Genomic DNA, 15,317 nt, shown 5'->3' on the forward strand with positions numbered 1-15,317 from the left:
CTTCCAGTTGGAATTCAAGGTGTTGGTAATGGCGTTTAAAGCCCTAAATGGCTTGCAACCTCACTACTTGAGGGAGTGCCTCTTCTTATATATGCCTGCCCAAGGCTTGAGATCTGTTGGAGCCCTTCTCCGCATCCCACCAGCGCAACACATACGCTATGATGAGACAAGGGAGAGGGCTTTATCTGTTGTGGCACCTTGACTATGGAATGCCCTCCCCTTGGAGACCGGACTGGCATCATTGCTGACTTTATTCCGGCGCCAAGTAAAAACATGGCTTTTAAACAAAGCCTTTAATGGTTAAATTCACTAAGTTCGCACATTGTTTTAACTGTTTTAATTGTTTTTACTCCTTTTAAATTATATACTGGTTTTAACTTGATTAATGGTTTAATTTGTTCTTAGCTGTGTATGTTTATTGTTTTATATTGTATAATTTTATCTGTACGCCGCCCTGAGATCCTCGTGACATAGTGCAGGTACAAATGTTTTAAATAAATACATTTTTTATGCAACTGTTAAAGATACAGGAGCCCTGTTCTCCTTTCCATACGGTCGTCCTAGAAATGCCTCTCCTACTGGAAGAGAGAGCTTTAAGGTAGAATATGTTGCTACTTTGGGTATTTTGGCCCTGCCCCTCAGTGGAACACGGCACCTAAGAGCTTCTCTGAAATTAGATTTGGCTCTCTGGCTGCAAGAGATCCTCCACCTCTGCTCTACATACCATTGTTTCTGAGCCTAATCCTACCTCCCTATATGAAAAACCAAGCCATGGCAAGTTTTGCATGTGGCATCAGCATCACACAAAAAGCTCAGCTTTGTGAATTGCTTGCTTTAAGTTTGAGGAGATGCTAGATATGGAGGAAGCAGGGGAGAAAATCCAAGAGCATTGGATTTCATTCATATCTGATCATTTGTGGGGGGGGGGGATATTTAAGTTCTTCCCAATATTTAGAGTAGAGCTGTGTACAGATGGCCCCTCGAAACTCTCCACCTTATTTGTGCATAAAGAAAAGGGAGGAGGAATTTCACTGAATTTCTCCTGGGGAAGGAGATATTCTCCAACAATTTTTTACAGCGTGGAGTCACCATTTGCAAGGATTGTAGAACAGCTTCTTTCTTTCTTTCTCCCCCCTATAGGTTTCTTTTCTTTTTTTTTTTTTTCTGTACTGCCACTGCAAGTGGCAACAGTAGCATGACCATATGGAAAGGAGGACAGGGCTCCTGTATCTTTAACAGTTGTATAGAAAAGGGGATTTCAGCAGGTGTCATTTGCATGCATACAGCACCTGGTGAAATTCCCTCTTCATCACAACTGTTAAAGCTGCTGGAGCCCTGCCCTCTGTTGCATCTGGTCACTCTTGTATAGCTCCTGCAGCTTTAACGGTTGTGATGAAGAGGGAATTCCACCAGGTGCAGCATGCATACAAATGAGACCCTGTCCTCCTTTTCATATGGCCACCCTAGGCAACAGCATCAACTCTGTTGACAGCCTGGCCCCCATTTTGCATCTTCCACAATGACCTGTATACCTAGCATCACTCCAGGGCATCGAGGGGAGGGAATGTATTTTTCTTTAACTACACATCTCACCACTGCTCTACAGTCTCCCAGGCTGCCTGCAGTTCCTGATCTGAAAAGGCCCTATGGGAGGAATACATTCATGATGTCTTCCTCTGAATGGGAAGTGTTGGAAGCCAAGGAGGCTGCAGGCTGTCAGAGATGATTGTACAATCAAAGACAGGGCAACCATGCACACTCCTCAGCCATCTCATAAGTAAGGTAAGCACAAGAACCCTGAACCAAACCCACGAGAATTTCTCCGAAATTTATTCTTTCTTTGAATTTCTTTTCAAAAGCAATTTCTTTTCAATCACATCGAATGTGAACAGCACTCATTTAGAGTCACCCTACATTCTGAAGATATTCGTTCCCTTTTCATGGCTATTCTTGTCTGCAGGGAATGGATGACAGCACTGTGCATAGCTCAGTAGAATCCATGATTGTGCCCCTCAGAACGGACTAACCGGGGGGGGGGGGGGGGGAATGCTCCGTTCATGGCATAGGGTCCCAGCAAGTCAGCTGCATCTGAGTCATTCCGTGGGAATGTCATTGTCTGTTGTTGTTAGCTTCTCTAAGACTACAGATTGCAAATGGGACATCAGGTATTCATTCTCTGGGTAGCGGCTGTAGCAATTACTGCATCCGTGCAGTAAGTGACAGATGTTACAGTTCCAAGGAAAATTGTCCTAAATTTAAATCCCATGCCCTCTGCATTGAAATATTCAGTGATGCATTGGTCAATTTCATTACTTGGATCCTGTCAGGGAACAGGGTCATTGCTTGGTTAGAAATGAATCATATTTGTATCTCATTCTTCCTCCAATGAAGTGAGGGCGACCTACAAGCAATCATATCCCACCTCAGTCTTCTCTTCTTAAAGCTAAACATCTCCAATTCCTTCTTTGTTGGACTTCGTTTCTTTCCCCCTGAACAACTTTTTTGCCCTTCTCTGAACCCGTCCTAGTTTATCTGAATACTTTGTTAAGTGTGGTGTCCAGAATTGGACATAGTACTCGAGGTGCAGTCTGACCAGCACAGAATAGAGTGGAACTATTATTTTATTTATTTATTTGTTTGTTTCATTTTTATACCGCCCAATAGCTGAAGCTCTCTGGGCGGTTCACAAAAATTAAAACCACGAAAAGCACAGCAAAACAACCAACAGTCTAAAAACACAAATACAAAATGCAATATAAAAAGCACTTCCTGTGATTTTGAATTTATACTTCTGTTGATGCAACCTAAAATTGGCTTTGCCTCTTTTGCAGCCACAATCACACTGCTGGCTCATATTCAGCTTATGATCGACTTCTACAACAAGATCCTTTTCGCATGTAGTATTTTCAGGTGAGGTATCCCCCCATCTTATACCTTTGCATTTGATTTCTCTTTCCAAACTAGATAATTGATCTAATTTAGATTTTTTTAAAAATTGTTTTTGGGTGGCGTATAAATAAAATAAGGCAGCACAGCAAGAGCATAAGAGCAAATAAATAATAAAACAACAATTAAACAAAACGTTTCTGGTGAATGATATCTCAGGAACTGCAAAAGCATACTGCTACCTCCCCTTCTAACTCAGTAGCCCTGTTCTGGGTCCAGTCCAATCTGACCACAACTACCCGAGTTCACTATTAGTGGGAAGGATGACGTCATCCATTTCTGATGTCTGTGAAGCTTCTCATATTTCCCACATGCGTGTAGCAACACCACCTGGGAACCCTCCATGATCTCGAACCACAAACTGTCTTTGTTTAGAGTAAAAGTAGAATTCCACAAGCTTTGCAAGGCTCTAAATTTTAACAGTAGTAAACTGTACATTGGTTGATGGATGCACCGGTTCTAGACATATTCAGTGAACTGGAATAGATTTTTGTTGTTTTCAATCAGCCTATTGAGATTCAATGGTATATTCCTAACCCCTATCTATTATTTATGGCTGTGACCCCTGTTCTGGATAATCAGGGAGAGATGAAGTCAGAGAGTGTATTTTGATTTTGATTTTTTTTTTTAAAGTACACTTAGCCGCAGATGCATATATTCCCCCACAATCCTAAACAGTCAGAGTATGGTTCTACTCCTCTGATAAAGCTTTAACTGTCAATCTTCCTGAACAAACCTGCCCTGATTTTATTTGACTGGAGAATCAAATAGCTTGGAAAGGATTAACTGGGTGACATCTGTTTGGGTAGCATGGAGGTGCTGTTTCTGACCCTCTGTTCTTTGTGAGAAGCAATTCACAATTATAGATTATTATTATTATTATTATTATTATTATTATTATTATTATTATTATTAATCATTAATTTATCAGAACTGTCAAACTCCAAGTTAAATCTGGGGGAAAATCATATACACAGCAATGTGGCTACTCGTTTGGCGATCACAGCTTTGGTTTGTTATGTTTATTTTTAAAAAAATGCATTGCCAGCTTTCAGTTTTGATTTATTGAAAACATTTTTATTTAGATTTTGTGCTCAAGAAAGCTTACAGTAAAAAAAAGAAGAAAGACAATATCAAATAGAACTGCAACGTTGAACCCAAATAGAGATGATCAATAAGAGCCATTTAAAATCCAGGAACAAAAAATCCCAGACAGGCATGGATTCAACCATGTTTTGAGGAAATCAAAGGAAATAAGTAATCAGTGGAGGCTGGTGGCTCCGATTTCAGAGGGGCTGTGAATCCATTGTGGGGTTCAGTCAGAAGCAGCCAGAACTCTAAAGGAGCTATCCAAGGTGTGGAACCCTATCCCCAAAACAGTTTCAGCACTTTGGATACCTCATTTAGAGTGGTGGCTGGTTCTGATTGAAACTCAGAATGGATTCATAGCCCCATCAAAATCAGAGCCATCTGTGATTGATGATGAATTTGCCCAAAGAAAAGCACGTAAAGCATTTCTGAATGCGAAGAAGTGATGTCTGATATACATCTTGAATATCATAGAATCATAGAATAGCAGAGTTGGAAGGGGCCTACAAGGCCATCGAGTCCAACCCCCTGCTCAATGCAGGAATCCACCCTAAAGCATCCCTGACAGATGCTTGTCCAGCTGCCTCTTGATTGCCTCTAGTGTAGGAGAGCCCACAACCTCCCTAGGTAACTGATTCCATTGTCGTACTGCTCTAACAATCAGGAAGTTTTTCCTGATGTCCAGCTGGAATCTGGCTTCCTTTAACTTGAGCCCATTATTCCGTGTCCTGCACTTTGGGAGGATCGAGAAGAGATCCTGGCCCTCCTCTGTGTGACAACCTTTCAAGTATTTGAAGAGTGCTATCATGTCTCCCCTCAGTCTTCTCTTCTCCAGGCTAAACATGCCCAGTTCTTTCAGTCTCTCGTCATAGAGCTTTATTTCCAGACTCCTGATCATCCTGGTTGCCCTCCTCTGAACACGCTCCAGCTTGTCTGTGTCCTTCTTGAATAAAAGTGCTTGCCATTACCTTTTTACTAAATTCTGCTAGTTCATATGTATTTAGAACTGATTAAAAAAGTACTTAATGAGCAGTCTGAAATGGGGCCTACATTTCCCATCTGGCCCGGGCCTATTACCAGCTTTGCCCGGCCCTGTGTGTGTGTGTTTGTGCACACCCAGCATTCATTCTCACTGATTAATATGGGGTGCAATACACTGGGACACTCTCCTGCACAAGCACAGATCTGTCTGTCTCCCACTTACTGCTCTTAATGACACTCCAAATCCTCCACTGCTGGTAACCATCTCACCTTGCCTTCCCGCAGCCCTAAATTCGTCCCAACTCTAGAACAGTCCTTCTTGTCTCTGGCCTTAGCTAGACCAGGCTATATCCCGGGGCAAACCCCGGGATCGTCCCTGTGCATCCACATGACGCACAGGGGATCCCGGGATCAGGGAGGTGTCATCCTTCCCTTGCCCCAGAATAGAACCCTCCCGTTTGGGCCTGCTTTTTCCACAGTCCCGGGCTGAGCCTGAGACCGTGGAACGTGTGGCCCGTTTCTGCGGCTTGACCCCGCTCCGCGCGATTACTCGCACAGAGCCGGGAGCCGCGTATGGGGCACAGCACTCCTCAGGAGCACTGCACCCGTCGGGGTTAGGGTGGGGGAGCGGGGAAACGAAATTAAATTAAAAAAGCCACTAACCTTCAGCGCACAAGTGTTTGTGTGCTGCCGTCGCTTTAAAAATAAAAAATGGTGGGCGCGACCCCACTCTTCCTGAGGTCGTTGCGCCTTACGCGTAAACGACAGAAGAGAGATCTCGCCTTAATCCCAACGTGTGATCTCCCCTCCTCTGTCCTGGAACAAAAGGTAGGTCTTGCTTAGGGTGACCAACTGTCAGGATTTCCCCGGATTTGTCCTGGTTTTTGTTCTTTCCATGGTGTCAGGGGGGATTTTCTATAATTTTCAATAATGTCCTGGAATGACACACCTTCCTCTTTAAGGCTGCCATTAGCATGGCAGGAGGGAATGACATGCTTTCTTGAGGCACATCATTCCCCCACCCCGAGCTCCAATTGAGGTCTTAAAGGGGAAAGTGGGTCATTCGTGGACGTTATAGAAAAGGCCCCAATTGGAGTGGATGGTGGTGGTGCAGAATGAAATCCTTTCCCCTCCTCCACTCCAATCGGGTTCTTTAAGGTGGCGGGGGAATAAAGTACTTTCTGCAGGACTCAGAAAGCTGCTTCCCCCCACACCCACACGCTAGATGTCCTCTTTTTTGGTTTCCCAAATATGGTCACCCTAGTCTTGCTAAGGCCACAGATGGTTTTGGTGGTGATTCCCTCAAGCTTACGGGGTGGATACAGACCTAGGACCCATCTACACTAAGCAGGATAATGAGTTATATAAAAGGCAGGAGCCACACGACTGCTTTATAACATTATAACATTTTATAACATTATAACATTTTCCACATTAATTAAACATACAGCATTACGATAAACAACAACAACAACAACCTACTACATACATGTTGAATAAATGTTGAGTACATATATATTGAATAGATATCGACTATAAAATATCATATCATAACATAATCATTCTGAACATAAAAGTGCACCCCTCACCTCGGGATCTATTCCTGCTTCCAAAATCTCATACTTTCTTCTGCTGACGGTTTCCCACTTCCCTTAGTAAACATAAATATTAGGAACTGTTTCCAAATTCCTTCAAACTCATTTGTTTTAGCTATACCTCTTCTCCACTTAATATTACAAGTCAATTTATCGTTAATAGCTATATCCCATACTTCTTTATACCATTCTTCAATAGAATATTCCCCTTGAATCTTCCAGTTCCTGGCTACCATCAATCGTGCTGCAGTCAGCAAACTCGATATCAGTTCTTTAGTTTCTTTTCCACATTTTAAATCTTCAAATAGTGACAGTAATGCAACTTTCAGTGTTTGTGGCACTGACAACTGTTAGGGCCCATGGACACAATACCATATACCACTTTCTTCCACCACCACCCTCTTTTTTGTGTGTGTTTGCAACTTTTATTATTTTTAATTTTCTTTTTTTATTATTTTAAAAATCACAAACACGCAGTCTTTACACCACATATAATATGTACAAACAAAGGTATACACAAAACAACTACGCTAAAATAACAATAAGAAAACCATTTAAGGGTAAGGTTAAAGTATATTTTTGGCCCTCTTCATGCCAGAAATGCTAACTAACTTCTTAATTACTATTAATATGTTAATCAAATTCAATTCTTTCTTATGACTTATCACTTTCACTTTCTTATATGACTTATCTTTCGTAACACTTTCATAGTGTTATATCCTGCTTGGTGTAGATGTGTCATGGGCCCCAACGGTTGTCAGTGCACTTCAATACTGCTATAAAGCAGTAGTGTGGCTCCTGCCTATTATATACCGTTTCCATGCTGCTTTCGTAGTGGAATATCCTTGGTGTAGATGAGCCCCTAGTCATGCTTAGAGTAGACACGTTTGAAGCCAACGGGACAAGTTTGTCATAACTACCTTAAATCCCATTGATTTCCCTGGGTCGACTCTAAGCACAGCTACATCTGGATCTAACCCACAGCTTTTTCATTGGAAGGTGTGAGTGTGTGTGTGTCCCGTCCCCCCCCCAGTTAAATATATAGCATGCCCCAGGGCTTAAATCACACGAAGATATGATCATTTTAAAGAATATAATGTATTTACTGAGGCAAAGCAGCCAGTGTGACAACAATAAATGTCTCTTAAGCAAACACTGCAAAATAAACGTTGTACGTAGCCAAGGTTTCTGTTTGGTCAAGTTGGAACACAGAAAGCTGCAGCTGTACCTCTAGCTGGCTTGTGATGGCATTTTCAGTCATAAATGACCCAGATTATGAGTGTGCCACTAAAAGAACCTCCTTCATCCTGATGCATTTAGTATTACATTTATTTATTCAGTTCACAAAACTACATATGCGGTATGCAGATTGTTGCATTGTTTCCTTTCCATACCACTGGAGAAATCTCCAGAAGAAGAATAGTTTTTGGAAACTTCACAACTCCTTGACTGGCTTACAGAGGCAGGAAACACAATCATTATGTAATCTTTTAACCCAATGATCTCAGTGTAAGATGGGATTCCCATGAATGAATGAACGAACGAATGAATGAGCCTTCCTTTGTTATAGTTTATCCATCTTCGCCCCTCGAGATGTTTTGGACTACGGCTTCTATCGTCCCCATTGTGGCCAGCTGGTGTTGGTTGCCAGTGACGAGGGTTGTAGCTCAACACATCTTGCAAGTGCCAGGTTGGGGATGGCTGCTTTAGAAAAGGATGCAATTCAGAAGGAGGCATGGCCATGAAGGCAAGAGATTTGGACATCAAGTTATTGAATGGACTGACTTCTGCATGAGTTCGGTAGCAGCCACGCCCTCCCCTTCCCTGTATTTGCCAAACCAAGTGGGTCATAAGAACATAAGAAGAACCATGCTGGATCAGACCAAGGGTTCATCTAGTCCAGCATTCTATTCACACAGTAGTCAACCAGCTTTTGACCAGGAACCCACAAGCAAGACCTGGTTCCCCCACCCCACCCCATGTTCTCCAGGAATGGGTGTATGTAGCTTACTACCTCTGATATTGGAGGTAGCACATAGCTAACAGGACTGGTAGCCACTGATAGCCTTCTCCTCCAGGAATTTTTCCACCCCCTTTTAAAGCCATCTAAGTTGGTGGCCATCACTACATCTTGTGGTAATGAATTCCATAGTTTACTTCACTGTGTGAAGAAGTCCTTCCTTTTATCTGTCCTAAATCTCCCACCAATCAGCTTCATGGGATGAATTCTGGGTTCTAGTATGATGAACGAGGGAGAAATGTCTTCCTGTCCACATTCTCCACACCATGAAGGTTTTTTGTACATCTCTGTCATGTCTCCCGTTACCCCCCTTTCCCCCCACCAAAGCTAAATAATCCCAGCTGTTGTAACCTTCCCTCATAGAGGAGATGCTTCAGCCCCTTGATCATTTTAATTGCCCTTTTCTGCACTTCTCCCAGGTGGGAGAAGAGACTGCAAAATTACAGCAAAATAGGGATTTTGTTTTGGGACAGCACGGCATTTGAAACAACACTCTTAACATGCTTTATAGATGATCTCCAAATTAGAAGGTTTATCAAGTCTCTGGTGTGTTGCCAAACATATATACTTCCCCATTCCTTTTATGCCTTCTCCATATATACCTTCTTTACCCTAAGATCTTCAGTAAATGCAAGGTGCAGAAGGGCAGTAAAGGCATCTGAGGCAGCAAGGTGGATTGTTACTGGAGACAGGGCCTTTTCAGTGATGGCATCTGAATTTTGGAATGCTCTCTCCAAAGAAGCTTCCTTGCTACCTACTCTAACATTTTGGCACCAGGCAAATACATGCTCATTTCCTCAAGCCTCCTAATGTAATAAATAAATAAATATTTTGCATTGCTGCTGTTTTTATCTGATTGAGCTTTTATATTGTATTTTATATTATGGTTTTATACTGTTGTTTTATACTTTGAATGTTTTTAATTTTTGTGAACCACCCAGAGAGCTCCGGCTATTGGGCGGTGTAGAAATGTAATAAATAAATAAATAAATAAATAAATAATCTTTCTATGGGTTTTTCGTACTGCTGTGTACTGCTTGGGTTTTACTGCACAATTTCTTCTTATTTTAGAGTTATTTTAGCTATATTTTGTAATTTCAAAACAATTTTTTTTAATGGCAAACTGCCCTTTTGTAAAACTACCCTTAATAAAGTGCAGTATGTAAATACCCATAATTACTCAATCTATGTCTGATGTTTTCTTGTCTTATTTTAGAATTATCCATAAACCATTCTATTATCACCCATTCATTTTCATGGGGATTACATTAGAACAGGAGCCAGGCTTTTTATTCTAGTTAGGTGTCATTCAGGGCTGACCCATTTAAAACAGATGGGGCATCGCTTTCCAGGTCTAACAATTCTGCCAGAAGTCAAGCATTATCTATTCATTTTGCCTCATAATACTGTGGTATTCCTTATGTTTTGTCTTCTTGATGTTACAATTTAGGAAGTAAAGGCAACATGATTAACTCCAATTTAAATGGAGATCGCTTATCCAAACTTTCTATAGACCTGGCCTCGGCTGTTACCTGTAAAATGCGCATATTCTTTTCTACATCTGGAATGTTGCTGGAATAAGCTCACTGCATATTTTGCAATGCATTACTAGGCAATTGTGATCTTGTAACTGCTACATCAGCCTTTCCATGAGATGTCCTCCAGATGTTATGGACTACAACCCCTGATCATCCCTAATCATTGGTCATGCTGACTGATGGGTTTTGTACTCCAAAATTATGGGTTTTGTAGTCCAAAATGTCTAAAGGGCATCTTATCAGGGTAGGATGTGCTACATTAATAGATTATAGTATGGTAAGTAGAGATGAAAAAACAAATCCTTATTTGTTTGCTACATTTGTGTGATTCCTTCACTTAGTCCATATTGGCATTTACCTCTTCATCATGATAAAAGAAATTAAATTTGGGAGAAGCAAAGTGGATTTTTTTTTACTGAGACAAATATTTGCATAAAGCTTTAGAAGTATTTCCTAGGTACTGGATAAGTAGGCTTTTAATTTTTCATTTCCTGTATGGCATGAATCACTACGGGAAAATCAGTTCCCAGTTTATTAATATACAATTTAAGCTGGCATGCTTGACTGGCTGTCCCTCTTGACCTATCCCACAGCACAACGGGGAAAGACCTCAATGAGAGAGGCCCAGCCTCCTGCAGAGTAGGGAGTGGAAAACTCCATCTCCCAAGAGGTCAAACAACATTTCGGCCTCTCCTGGCTCCTTCCTTCAGCCTGTCCGAATAGCACCGATGGAACTGGGTTTTTTAAAATTATTATTTCATTCATTTCCTTCAGATGTGGGGAAATTATGTTTCCTTACCGTGGCTTCTCTTCTGCATTTGCAAAGAGCTGAAATTACATGAGGAAATGGGCAGTGGCCCCGTGGCTCCTGTAGTTCAATGGGACAGCGCCCTCTAGTGCACACAGCATGAAATCCTGAAAATTACTGACTTATTTCAGAAGTGTCGGGTTTTCTGCGGCTTAATTTATGACACTAAAACCAGGAAATGGAGCAGGAGACATGCATCATCAAAATGACCCATGAACATCCATGAGTAGCCAGTCACGAGCGTGCTATAAAATGCTCATTTAGAGATGTTCAACGTGAACAGCTTTTATCGTTTAAAGTCATAGGCCAACAGAATATGAATACAACAACTAAGCAATCAACCAATTCGCCTGTTCAGCAATCAGATGTATGAATATATAAGTCCTCTACAATGAACTAAATTAAAAAACATGTAAAAGAAACCAATCTCATTCATCCCTTCTTACGTTTTTGAAACATGTATTTTCTTAGCTTGCATTTTTAAGGATTATTATTATTATTATTATTATTATTTATATAGTGCCATCAATGTAAAAACATACAAAATGGTCACAATAAAATTTGATAAATACATATTAATTAAAAGCTCAATCAATATGGAGGGAACTAATACAAATTCATTAAACGCTAACGTTACCAATAAAAGTGGCAGCCCAAGAATCTATGGAAAGGCCAGAGAAAACAAGTCCGTCTTCAGAGCTTTCCTGAAGACCTGCAAAGAAGGGGCCTGATGAACCAGATCTGAGTAGCCAGTTGCCAGCAATCCCTGAAATCGAAAATGCAGTTGACTTGTCTATTGGGTTTTAGCATGACATCATTAGACCAAATTTTCCCAACTTGGCAACATTATAGATGTTTTGTACTACAAATCCATAAACATTGCCCATGCCAGTTGGGGCTGATGGGGCAGTAGTCTAAAACATCTGGAGAATACCTGGTTGACACAAAATTGGGTGGGATAGCTAATACCCTGGAAGACAGAAACAAACTTCAAAGTGATCTTGATAGGCTGGAGTGCTGGGCTGAAAACAACAGGATGAAATTTAATAGGGATAAATGCCAAGTTCTACATTTGGGAAATAGAAACCAAAGGCACAGTTACAAGATGGGGGTTACTTGGCTCAGCAATACTACAAACGAGAAAGATCTTGGAATTGATGTAGATCACAAGCTGAAGAAAGGCAAATGCTATTTTTGGCTGCATTAATAGAAGTAAAGCTTCCAAATCTCGTGAGGTACTGGTTCCTCTCTATTCGGCCCTGGTTAGGCCTCATCTAGAGTATTGCATCCAGTTCTGGGCTCCACAATTCAAGAAGGACGCAGACAAGCTGGAGCGTGTTCAGAGGAGGGCAACCAGGAAGATCAGGGGTCTGGAAACAAAGTCCTATGAAGAGAGACTGAAAGAACTGGGCATGTTTAGCTTGGAGAAGAGAAGATTGAGGGGAGACATGTTAGCACTCTTCAAATACTTAAAAGGTTGTCACACAGAGGAGGGCCAGGATCTCTTCTCAATCGTCCCAGTGTGCAGGACATGGAATAACGGGCTCAAGTTACAGGAAGCCAGATTCCAGCTGGACATCAGGAAAAACTTCCTGACTGTTAGAGCAGTACAACAATGGAATCAGTTACCTAGGGAGGTTGTGGGCTCTCCCACACTAGAGGCCTTCAAGAGGCAGCTGGACAACCATCTGTCAGGGATGCTTTAGGGTGGATTCCTGCATTGAGCAGGGGGGTGGACTTGATGGCCTTGTAGACCCCTTTCAACTCTGCTATTCTATGATTCTATGGTTCTAAGAAGGCCATATTAGAGATTGCGGTTCAGTTAAAAACAATAACCCACTATGCTGGCATGCTCCTTGCAAACAGAATCAGTTAGGCACAGGGTATGAGGAATGCATTTCACAGCATGGAATTTTGGATGCAGTCTCCATTCATATCGGATTACTGCCATGTATGTTCCATTATGGCCCCACTGTCAAGGGAGATCTAGGGTTGGATCCAGCATGTGCCTTCTGCAAGAGGAAGGACTCTCCTCACAGAAAATCCCTCCACCCAATTTTGGGGAAAACCCCTGCCACATACCACAGCTCATCCCATTCTGCAGGGCCTCCTGACTCTCTGTGTAGCATTCTCATAGAGCTGGAAGGGTCACCATGGGAAGGAGGGGTCAGGAAAGCCCCCTTCCATCACCACTGTTGATCCAGCATAAATCATAATCCAACCCGTAGTGAGTGCCACCAACGTGTGGCGATGTGAGTTCAATGTGGACAATGGATTTTTTTACATGCATATGGCGCTCCCTTGGATTGTGGGGACACATTATTATTATTATTATTATTATTATTATTATTATTATTTACATTTAAATACCACCCCACAGCTGAAGCTCTCCAGGCGGTTTTCAAAGATTAAAACATTAAAAACCAATATTCAAAATTTTAAACCATAGAAGCATGCAAAGGCAATATAGACCCTAGATGTCTACGCATGTTGAGTTCAGCATGCAACTGCAAGGCTCTGATGTTTTGCCTCCATGCACACTGCTCATTTGTGGCAGCTCTGTGTCGAGGAGGTTGAGAGGGATCCAGCGGCAGAGGACGATGTGCCCAGACTAGGGACTTCCACAGTTTTTTTTCTTTTTTTGCATTAGTGCTAGATCAGCCTTCCTCAACCTGGGGCGCTCCAGATGTGTTGGACTACATCTCCCAGAATGCCCCAGCCGGGGCATTCTGGGAGATGTAGTCCAACACATCTGGAGCACCCCAGGTTGAGGAAGGCTGCGCTAGATGAACCAAATGCCGCAACAAAAGGCAGATTCTGTAGCTTTGTAGAATTGATTGCAGCCGGGAAGGAAAGTGATGTCTTTGTTTATAGGGAGTGGATTGAAACATATAAGGAAATCAGTGCTGGGTTTATTTATAGCCTATTTCTTTGTTTTAGATATAGCCAGTAGAGGCTGGTGGCTCCTATGTCAGTGGGCCACTGAATCCGCTCTGGTTTTTGGTTAGAACTAGTCAGAACTCAAAAGCAGCTATCCAAGGTGCTGGGCCAAGGGCCCGGCACTTTGGATAGCTCCTTTAGAGTTCCGATTGGTTCTGATTAAAACCCAGAACAGATTTGTCAACTCATTGACACAGGAGCCACCAGCCTCCACTGGATATGATGAATGAGACCTGAAAGAAAACAGTGTGCGTGTGCGTATTGCTTCTGCCCTCCAGACTTTCTAGTATTGTAGTGGCAAGAAGGAGGGGGGAAGCCCCTTGCCAGCAACACTGAGGATCATCAGATGGAGATAAAATCATGGTTCCCTGCTGTCGCTTCTTGCTCCCCCTACTTCTGTTGCACAATACTTCCTCTTGCACACGGAGAAGAAAGAGGAAGTAAACAAAGACCATGTGACCCATTCAGTGGGCATTTTTATCACGCCGCTTTTCCTGCACACAGCAGGAGATTGTGGCAAGTTTGGCTTCTAAAAATAAGTCTAGGTTGACAATATGGAAAGGAGGTCAAGGCTCCTGTATCTTTAACAACTGTATACAAAAGGGAATTTCAACAGGCACCATTTGTATGCATGCAACACCTGGTGAAATTCCATCTGCATCACAACAGTTAAAGCTGCAGGAGCCCTGACCTCTTGACCAGATACAAAAGAGGGCAGGGCTCCTGCAGCTTTCACTGTTGTGATGAAGAGGGAATTTCACCAGGTGTTGCAGGCATACAAATGACACCTGCTGACGTTCCCTTTCCTATGCAACTGTTAAAGAAACAGGAGCCCTGTCCTCCTTGCCATATGGTCACCCTAAATAAGTCGGACTTACCGTGGTCTTATTTTGTGGTGGAAAGAAGGCCGGAAGGAGCGGGAGACACATGGGAGGTGGATGTCATCATCAAAAGGACCTGTAAAAAACTGTGAGTAAGCAGTAACGAGTGTGCGATTAAATTCTTGTCTGATGATGCTCACTGTATCCTCCTGGGAAGTGTAGCAGTCTCTTTCCAAGTGCAGCAGCCTCTACTGCTGCTGTTGCTGCTGAGTAAACCCACCCAGATTTAACTGAAGAATGTATTGCCCCTGCCCATGCGGAGCTTTGCCTCCAATCAATGGCGTCAGTGATTCCTTGCAGTTCTTCAAGCTGGAGGACAATCGGCTACTGGAGAAGAAATATAGACATGCATGGGTAAGCCACCAACCCACAGGAGAGAGAAGGATAATTCTCTTATCCTTCTCTCTCCTGTGCAAGGCTGAAACATAATGCAAGGCTGAAACATAAATACACTGTTCTCAACCGTCAATGTTTTTTTTGGGGGGAAAGGGTGATCACCTTTTAGAGAGGATGTAATTT

The sequence above is a fragment of the Elgaria multicarinata genome, chromosome 1 (assembly GCF_023053635.1).
Source record: "Elgaria multicarinata webbii isolate HBS135686 ecotype San Diego chromosome 1, rElgMul1.1.pri, whole genome shotgun sequence".
NCBI classification, from domain to species: domain Eukaryota; kingdom Metazoa; phylum Chordata; class Lepidosauria; order Squamata; family Anguidae; genus Elgaria; species Elgaria multicarinata.